Here is an 8,047-nt window from a genome sequence, read left to right as displayed (position 1 = left end):
AAAATCAAATCAATAAAAAGGAGTACACAAAATACATTTACAGTATGAACCCACCTTCATAGTAATAATGAATTTTACGTAACTGTGTATATTTTCTCTCTCTGCACATGTATGTGTGCGTGTACACACCCACATACACATCTCCCCCTCCACACAGTTGCATTTACATACACACAGATACCTATTCATCTCTTCTGTCAGGTAGGATAAGCTAATTTATGCTTCAGCAACAACCTGAAAATCTCCACTGCTTACGTCAACAAAGTTTATTTCTCCCTCATGCTGCCTGTCCATCCCAAGTCATCAAAGTTGCTATATTCTTCACAGACACTCTGGAACCCAGGAAGATGACAGAGGCTCCATCCTGAGACAAGCTTGCATGATTCCAAAAGCATGAGTAAACGCTTAAACCTCCTGCCCAGAAGTGACACACGATTTCTGCTCATATTTCATTGGCTGAAGGAATATGGCCTCACATGAGTTCAACAAGACAAGGGAAGGCACCAAGTATTTGTGAACAATATTATAGCCTATCACATCTATGCATCTAAATATTAAAGGGGGCATAGGGCTAGGAAGGAAATTCACTGAAAGAAGTGGTTATCACAGGGTGGTGAGAATATAAATAATTTTTTTCCATATGCTTTTCAATATTCCCCAATTTTATAAACAAACTATATTACTTCTACTTTTTGTTTTCTTTATTTACCTAAGCAATACATGAATGTATTCTGTAAATAATTGAAACAGTCTAGAAGTATAAAATGAAGTGAAACTTCCTATTTGTATCACCTCCCTCTAATCTCCAATCCTCCCAGCCCACTGCGAGAAGTAATCACTATTTACAGTTTGGTGTCTGTCCTTCCAAATTGTCTTCACATACGCATTCACAAACACAAACATGAATTACTTTTATGAGAAAAAATTTTAAACAGCGTATAAATTAATCTGCATACTATTTAAATAAACTTCCTATAGAAAATGCATAATTCAACCCTATCAGTTGTGTCCTTAACCTCTCCCTCCCAACTTGTGAACTTATCTGCAGGCAATCCATGCTGTCTGCTTCCTTCTCTACTTCCTTTCCTTCTAGTTTTTTCAGCTTTCTGCCTCTCTCCTCCACTGCTTACCTGTCCTCCACAGCTGACTTTTCACCTTGGAGCTTCTGTGCACTGCCCATTTTTACTTCCCTAGCTCCCCCACCCTGACTGGGGGCAAGGGACTGGGTGCCCCTATTTTCTTATTGCCCTACAGCTTCCAGCCAGCACTGCCTGCTCAGAGCCCTGGCTCCAATGTCGCCAGCCCACCAGCTCACCTACCTGGGAGAAGTATGTAGGGGGTTGCTAGACTTTATTGGTAAGACTGCAAACTATTTGGAAGCTCAGCGAGCTATGCTCAAGGAAACTTGGAATAATGACTCTCAGTGGGGTGTCAAAGTTTAGTGGTTTGAAAAAGCATATTCAATACCATGATTTTAATTTGGAAAATAATAAATAAACCTCTTGTTTTTACATTAGAAACTTTAAAAGTAAGGCTTACAGGCAAGAGTGCCACAGTGATGTTAACAGAGAAAACTGGGTGTGAGGTATACAGGAACTCTGTCACTCCTGCAATTTTCCGGGAGGTCTAAAACAACTCTACAATTGAAGTTTATTGACAAAAAACAACCCTAAAGCTTACAAAATAGTATTGACTGGTGGTGACACTCATTAGTCACAGAGAATCCCAATCAGGAATACAGTCTCTGAGACTTTCTGCAGGAAACCCAAATATATAATCTGAATGTAAACATTAGACTAAAAATTCAGAAATAATCAGAAAAGTAATTTGAACTGGAATATATACTGATGGGGGAAATTCCAGGTGTGAACGAGCAAAGGAATGGAATTTAGATTCAGATGATAGGTTTCTACAATTTAATACATTATTTATATCCACTTACTTCTGAAAGAGGTAAAAAATTGCTTTTAACAAAACCTCATTCAGTGAAGTGGTTAAAATAAAAATGTTGGGAAAAGCCAGAACAACATTTTTCAAAATATGTTTCATAGGATGGGAATAGGTGTTATGTGAAAACAAGCTGTGTTCAAATAAGCTGGAGACATGCCTAAACAAACTGAAACAGTGTTTCCTCCTTTCCGAACTTTGCAGAGCCTTTAGATGCTAGGGACCATGGTGAATGATTTGCAAGGCTCCCAGGCTGCAGAGCCTTTTCTGGGATGACAAGAATGTTCAGTAACCTGCTACCCACATTTGGCTGTTGAGCACTTCAACTGTGGTTAGCATGACTGAGGAACAAAGTAGTAAATTTTATTTAATGTAGATTTAAACAACCACATGTGGCTACTGGCTACCATATTGGACAGTGCAAAATTAGAGCATGCCAAAGGCCAGACTGCCAAAGAACACGCTTTGGGAAGCATTTATATAAAACAGCTGTTTTCAAACTTTTGGTCTCAGAATCTCCCGACACTCTTAAAAATCAGTGAGGATCCCAAAGGGTTTTGTTTATGTGGGTTATAGATATTGAGATTAACTCTATTAGAAAATTAACACTGAAAGATTTTTAGAATATGCAATTAATTCATTTAAACATACTGTCAAGTTGTTTTCCTTGAAGTGACAGGCTCACTTCATTCCTTTTCAAGAAAATTACTGCCAAATAGCCAAGTCTGAGGAACCATGGTTCACCTCATAGTTGACCTTTCAAGTAAAAAATAATTTTCCATGAAAAAGCAGCTAATTCAGTTAGTAGCTTTAACAATCACACTGTGCTCAAACCATATACTTCAGTATGCAGTCCAAGTGCTTTATGTCTACTTTCATTTGTTCAAGTACTGAGGTTTAGTAAAATTGATCATTTTTACTGCATCATTATTCTTTTACTGCAAGTATGTGACGGTGAAGAACAGTAACAACCGACACAGCTCCTGCAGTGCTGAGGCACCGGCAGCTCTACTAACTATGAAACTTGCTTTTCGCACCATCAGTGAGAAAGGGAGTTAGTCCTTTCTATTATGAATTATTATGAAAAAAGTTTTTTTTATCTAATGAACGCTTAAAAGGGTCCCTGGGATGCCTGACCACATTTTGAGAAGAGCTGATAAAGAGTAAGGAGAGGAGAGGGGAGTTTGGCTAGAAGGGGATAAAATCCAGGAACTTGGGCCTTTAACTGAGATGGATGAGAAAACTGCTAAGAGTGTCCAAACTGTTTATCATACACACTTAGATTAGAGGGACATGGAGAGAGAGGTCTGAATAGAATCCATCTTTGGAAGGGGGGTAGTTGTAGAAAATAAAATGGGGGTACCAATAATTATATGCCCACAAATGTGACTGCAACTAGTTATCCATTTAACAACGATTTCATAGCCTAAATTAGCTAACATGGTGTTCCCAGAGCTAATTCTTTACAGATGACATAAAATGGATAATGAAACAAGGGAAAGAGAGAACCTCCATGTTCCTTAGTATTGGTCTGCAAAGTGTGGCACTTGAATTTTGTACAGCCCAGAACCCATTTCAAAATAGGACCACATTGTTCCCCACATTCATTCCTGAGTTTCCACTTTCTGATTCCTTTCCTGTCTTATAACTCAGGACAGGATTTATTTTTCCTTCCCACATTAGTAGACTTCATTTCCATCAGGCACGTCATTTTGTCTCCACACCACTCATGGTTTCTTCCTTCTCTTTCAATGTGAGCTTTGGGGCTCCCATTTTGATCTATTTCTCCTACCTTTCCATCTCCCCTCTCCCCTCTCACTTTTTGTCCAGCAGGTGGTACACCATAATCTGTGATAGGATGTGGGGGACAAAGGTAATTTAATTAGAGGCTGATTTTTTTTTTTTGCATGCTTTTGACTCCTCCCTCATGGCAAAGTTCTTTTATTATTCAGTGATTTACAGCATTGAGATTTTTAATAAAAAAAAAAAGTCTACGCTTGGAGTTATTGATGACAGGAACATAATTTAACAATAAAAAAAAAACTTGTGTTCTTATAACGCTTACCCTGAAAGAATTCCAGCATGCTCTAGAAATATTACCCAGTTCTAATTCCCAGAGCAAGCACACTTGTCCTCTATTTTAAAAGTAGAAGGGGAATTTTTTGGTACTTTGCTACCAGATAAAGGATGAGAGCTCCCAGGCAGGAAGGGTGAGGAAGCTCGCTCCCCTCCCCCACCACGGCCGCTCTTGTGCAGAGTGTAACCCTTCGAGTTCCGTGGCTGGGATAAAGCACACTCTGATTCATAGCTGGTCCCTCAGGGCTCCTGTTACGCAGCTGATCCATGTTCTTGGATCCTGAAGCCTTAACATCCTAGGTTGCTGTTTAAAAAAAGGAAAGAAAGAAAAGAAAAAGAAAAAGTATGATTATATTAATTTTCTCAAAAGGGGGATGGGAAATAAATAAGGAAAATATGTACAGAAACATGATACCAGTGCCTGATTTAAATTGATGCAAACTAGATCTTTAAAAAGTAACTACAAAAGTAATTGCATGCAGTAAACAATATAGAACTCAATTTCATATAAAGGCCACAAAAGCTGAGCTTGCAATAGAATTATATATATTGAAAAATAAATTCAATAGGTTGAAAGTGCTAAAATTAAGAAACAAAAATAATTCTTACAGTTTTATGTTGTTTCCTATACTAAGGCAATAGCAATTTAAAAGACTTATCCCAGGAGGAAAAGTAACTAAGGAAGGATAGAAAAGACCAAATGTGGAAATGGACTTGGTTGACCGAGAATATTTAATTTCTTCAAGGATCCTACTGAAATTGCTGCCAGGAACTAGTTGCACAAAGGACCATTGGCTGGAAAGGTGGAAAACTAGCGAGTTTGTGTCTTACTTCAGAGATCACTTTTACTGCATCATCTTTTTTTTTTCTTTTTCCTGCAAGTGTGTGACAGTGTAGAATACCGTGTCTACCAGTATGAATACAGTATACTTACATTGGGCACCAGAGGTTTACCCCATTCTAAAACTTGCCTTGGATACTCTGGACTGCCCTGACATCTGTCCTTCCATCCTGAGCTTTTGCCCAAGCACTCCTGCCTATATTCTAACCGGTGGACAGTCCTTTCATCTCCTTTCATCTGCTGGCCTGGACTCAAGGACCACTAGTGTTTGAGCATTCAGCAAAGTGACACCATCTGGAAATGTTCATCATAGCGGCATTTTCTTGGAAGGGCCAGATACAATTCGTACATTCACTTTTTAAGTTATTCAGGCACTGTCTTAGGTACTGAAATAAACATGGAGTAGAAAAAGAGGCAAAAGATACACGTAACTTAACTAAATGCTAAGGCTCCATGTGGCTTAGTCTCTGTGTGGGAAGCACAGTTTAGTTTCCAAGTAGCAATTAAAAATATATTCCAATATTTACTTATATTTCTCAAATAATATTAAAGCAATCTTAATTTAATTCTTTGTATGTACAGACTTTGATTACCCAGATCCTCATGTGCCAAATCCTCCCAAATCCAAATCCTTTCCAGTCCTGATGGCAACGCCAACTTTCTCTGAACTCTTTGTTTTTTGATAGATATAGCTGCTTTCTCCTAGGCCCTTAGGGTTTTCTTCTCCCTTTTTACTCCTGTTTTTAAGTCACCCCTTGTTCTTTCACCCAGAAAAGATCCAAACTGTCCTTCGGCACGTGGCAGGGAGGAGATGGGGAGTAAGAAGCATAGACACAAGAATATTTCATTTTTATCACATATATATATATAATCATATAATTGCAATGGAAGGTAATATGATCAACACTACTATTGGCATATTCAGGTTACCTTGGAAACATAGAGGAAGAAATAATTATTTCTGCCTTTTGTTTGTAGATAAACGTTTAGGAAACACTTGAGAAGAGGTGATATCTGATCTGGGTCTGAAAAGTCGAGTTCAACAGGCATAATAAGCGAGCAGTATTCTAGGTAGAAGGGCTAACACAAATGGAGGCAGGAATACAAGAAAGAGGAGAACCTCAGTCCTTCCAAAATGTCCACAGTGTAGGGTGGATGAGCAGTGCAGGTGATGGGAAATGAAGATGAAGAGATAAGGCAGATCCTTCTTCAGGCTAAAGAGCTTGAACTTTAAAAAAATACATAGTTTTGGCAGCAATTTTGAAAAAAGGCTGAAGAAGGGCAAGACTGAAGGCAAAGAGACTAGTCAGGACAAGATTGCAGTATCCTATAATGAGGGTCTGAAAGAGGAGTAGTGGATAAAGAAATTAGGTAACTTGTCCAAAAGACATTTAGAAGACACAGAAGGAAGAGGACTTCCTAAACAATTGGATAAGGATAGCAAAGGAGAGGAGTCTAGGATGTCTGTCTTGTTTTCAGTTTGGAGACACAGGATGAATTTTGATGTTACTGAACATGATAGCTAGTATAGGTTGTTCAAGGAGGAGAGGACGTGTGTTTGAGCATCTGTGGAACAAGAAACTGGTGGAGACAGTGTACATGCTGTTGCAAAGAGTTCTAAGCTATGGAGCACACTGACCATCTGACATCTCTCTAATACCATCCTGGAGTGATGAGTGACCACCTTGATTTTGAAAGTCTTCAGTGAAGGGACTTTACAATCAGTCTTGTATGAACCATGTCTACATTTACTACACATTTTTAAGATAGCTTTTCATGATACTAAATTTGTTCTGCTATAGTTAAACCCATTGATTTTCTTGCTCAGAGAAGGAAGGGCACATCTCCTTAATCTCTTTTGTCTAAAAGAAATTCTTCATCTGATGGACGGAAAGTTAGCTCAATCAGCGTTCAAGCATATGCATATGCCCAGTTTACTGCTTCAGATGCTGTAGGTGGTTGGCAGTTATTCTGTTGACTAATGGATCTAGTCTAAGAATTCAAAAAGTCAGAGCTGGAAGGATATGAGAAATTACTGACTCAAATCTCCATATTTTACAGTTGAGGAAACGTTTAAACTGTTTAAATTCACTTCCTTTTACCCTTCCTAAAAGGATGTATTCTTCAATTCTTAATGTATCTGTGGTTTTTATTGGAGCATCTCCAAGTGTTCTTCATTCCCCTTTAACCAGGGAGCTGGGAGCCAGTTCTAATGAACAGAATTAACCCAGTACTAATTAGAATGACTAATTTACTTCCCAATTCCTATTTATACATTCCAGTCTCTTTTTGTTTTAAAAACTTTATTGCAAAAATAAACAACATAAATTCAGAGCAAAAGTTACCCATAATTCTATCCTTTAATTAAATCAATGTTTTAATTTGTCTGTTACCTTCCAGCCCTTGCTCATAAATATATTCAACTTTAACCTATTTTTGTAATATAAAATAATATATATTCCACATTTTATGTGTTCATAATTTAACATTATCATGTACATTTTCCCAATTAACTACAATTTCACCACTTCCTTACACCCTTCTTCTCTAACACTGTAGGGTTAAGTCCTGCCGTATCTTTGTCCATGATCATGTTATGTATAGACACCTATAAACATATATATGAATTTTAACAGATGTCTTCTGCTTTGCACTACCCAAGTCACTATCAGATTCTGAGGCTGGCAGCAAGGAAAATGAGGATGGATCATTAATATATACTGGGAAATATGTTCTTATCTCTAGGAAATATTGTTAGCATCATGAAAGGCTTTTCTTTTTCAATATCTGAAATGGTGTGGGAAATTAATTACTTTTCTCAATCTAATTTCTAGTGTCAGCTGTGATACCGCAAAGCAAGCTCCCAGATGGCACTAACGGAGCCCTTTATCAGCTTTTTTTAACACTGATGCCAAAATGAAATAGGCCCAGCAGCCTCATCAAAATTTACATGCTAATGTGTAGACCCTGTGAATGAAGTTAAGTACAAAATCCATCAATTAACAGGTAATGGTCTTCTAACAAAGTTTCTTACAGATTTTAAGTAATAATAAAATAGCAAGGAATAAACCTCAGGGCTGAAGAACATAAAACATTGCAAGTAACATAAAATCATGGGATGGACTTGGATTTGGAGAAATCATTTCTGAAAAAAGAAAGTCAGGAAGAAAATATAAACCCAAG

Source organism: Hippopotamus amphibius, chromosome 8, assembly GCF_030028045.1.
Source record: "Hippopotamus amphibius kiboko isolate mHipAmp2 chromosome 8, mHipAmp2.hap2, whole genome shotgun sequence".
In the NCBI taxonomy this organism is placed as follows: domain Eukaryota; kingdom Metazoa; phylum Chordata; class Mammalia; order Artiodactyla; family Hippopotamidae; genus Hippopotamus; species Hippopotamus amphibius.
This window is presented reverse-complemented; position numbering follows the sequence as displayed.